Here is a 2500-nt window from a genome sequence, read left to right on the forward strand (position 1 = left end):
TTGGTTTGGTCTGATTTGGTTAGGTTACGTTAGGTTAGGTTAGGTTAGGTTAAGTTTGGTTAGTTTAGGTTAGGTTAGGTTAGGTTTGGTTTGGTTTGGTCTGATTTGGTTAGGTTAGGTTAGGTTAGGTTAGGTTAGGTTAAGTTAGGTTGGGTTAGGTTTGGTTAGGTTAGGTTAGGTTAGGTTAGGTTTGGTTTGGTCTGATTTGGTTAGGTTAGGTTTGGTTTGGTTAGATTAGGTCAGGTTGGGTTAGGTTAGGAGGAGGAAAGAAGAAAATATTTTTGAAGGAGTGTGTTTGGAGTGAGTTACAAATAGTCACACAGATTCACAAACCACAACGAATCTTACTGTCCTCACGAGCTGACCTGATCTAGGACTACCACGGAGAGTAAGAGCAGAAGAAAAGGACAGCAGTAGAAGAAAAAGAACAACAAATAAAAGAAAAAAAAACAGCAAGTAGAAAAAAGGAACAGCAAAAGTGTAGAGAGGTGAAGAAAATGAGATGTGTGTGTGTTTGGAGGAGAAAGGAGGACTGAGGTAAGGAATGTATTGGAGAAATGTAAAGGGTTGAAAGGAGTAAGAAGGAGAGAGAATATTCTTGAAAGGGTGTGCTTGGAGAGACTGTAAAGAACGGTGTGTGTGTGTGTGTGTGTGTGTGTGTGTTTAGAGGATTAAGGAAGAAAAACAAGGCGTGTAAGGAAGGATAAACAAGAAAAATAGATAAGTTTTAAGTGATGTAGAGAAAGTGGAGTGTTTTCAGGGAGTTAAGGCGTGTGGGATGCTTAGAAGACTGTAGAGGAGAAATGGGTGTACTTGGAAAGGTGTAGAGGAGAAATGGCATGTCTAGAAAGGTGATGAGGAAAAATGAGGGTGTTTCGAAAGGTGTGGAAGAGAAATGGAATGTGTTAAAGATGGGTGGAGGAGAAATGTGTTAATATATAAAAGAGAACAAAGAGAAGAATTTAAGTATACATTGGAGAGGAGCTGAATTTAAAGGAACAAGAATAAGAAGAGGAGGAAAAGGATTACTTGTAGGAGAATGCATAGAAGATAGGATGTTCAAAGGATGAGGATAGGATATGCTGTGGTGAAGGTGAATGGGCCTAGATAGTGGGTATGATGGGGTGTGGATGGGTAGGGGGACTGCAGAGGGATGGGAGGAAATAGAGGGGAGAAAAATATATTAAATGATGTTTGTTGAGTGTATATATTTGTTCTCTCTCTCTCTCTCTCTCTCTCTCTCTCTCTCTCTCTCTCTCTGTGTGTGTGTGTGTGTGTGTGTGTGTGTGTGTGTGTTCCTACTCCACTGAAAGGAACTCATGCAAAGACACACACACACACACACACACACACACACACACACACACACACACAAGAAATTCCACGAAACACCTTATCTTGGTTACCAACCTTGTTCCATCATGCTTAGTTTCCCTCCATGCCTCTCCCTCCCTCTCACTCTCTCCCATGCTTCTCCCTTTCCCTCCCTCGTCTCTCCCTCTCCTTCTCTCCTTTCCCTGCTTTTCTCCTTTCCTGACTTCCTTCTTTCCTTTCCTCCCACTGCTTCTCTCCTTCTCTCCCTGCTTATCTCCTTCCTTCCTCTGTTGCTTCTCTTCCCTCCTTCTCCTTCTCTCCTTCCCTTCATCCTGTTCTTTTCCCTTCCTCTGTTTCTCTTCTTCCCTCCTCTGCTTCTCTTTCTCCCCTGTTTCTCTTCTTCCCTCCCTCTCCTCTCCTTCCCTTCCCCCTGTCCTGTCCTCTCCCTCCTCTCCATCTTCTCTCTGCAGTCAAGTCCTTCCTCACATGCTGAGTTGCTCTTTCCTGCAGTGCTGTTCTTAGCCCGCTCTTATTTGCTTCATTGCCATTCCATGTCTCTCTCTCTCTCTCTCTCTCTCTCTCTCTCTCTCTCTCTCTCTCTCTCTCTCTCTCTCTCTCTCTCTCCCCTAACATTTGTCTCCGTCTCACTCTCACTCCTCCAAGCTTGCATTCCAACCTTCTGACTCCCTCTCCCTCTCCCTCTCCCTCTCCCTCTCTCTCCCCCTTGCTGTCTGTCGCGCGCCTGACGTCAAGAGCCCCGCCAGGACGCTTCACAGCCCCTCATGACGAAGGATTGGTGCAGGAAACTCATACTCTTGCAGACCAGATTAATTACACAGACAGACAGACATACAGACAGACAAACATATAGACAGACACAAAGACTGATAGACAGATAGACGGAACGACGAATAGACAGACACACAAACAGACACACATAGATTGATAGACAGACAAATGGAAGGACATACAGATAGACAGACAGACAGACAGACAGACAAATAAATAGACACATAGATAATGACAGACAGACAGACAGACAGACAGACAGACAGACAGAGAAGGATAGACCAAAAAGATAGACAACACAAAGAGAAAGAGAGAGATAGATAGATAGATAGAGACAGAGAAAGATAGATACACAGACAGACAGACACAGACGGACTGACTCTCTCTCTCTCTCTCT

At 44.2% G+C, this 2500-nt stretch overlaps 1 protein-coding gene across 9 annotated transcripts in view; it reads right to left on the minus strand.

Annotated features, from left to right (window-relative positions):
- The window catches only part of LOC135092993 (pleckstrin homology domain-containing family G member 7-like), a 212478-nt gene that overhangs the window by 92113 nt on the left and 117865 nt on the right, over positions 1-2500 (minus strand). The gene's annotated exons all lie outside the window — the stretch shown is intronic.

Source organism: Scylla paramamosain, chromosome 41, assembly GCF_035594125.1.
Source record: "Scylla paramamosain isolate STU-SP2022 chromosome 41, ASM3559412v1, whole genome shotgun sequence".
Classification (NCBI taxonomy): domain Eukaryota; kingdom Metazoa; phylum Arthropoda; class Malacostraca; order Decapoda; family Portunidae; genus Scylla; species Scylla paramamosain.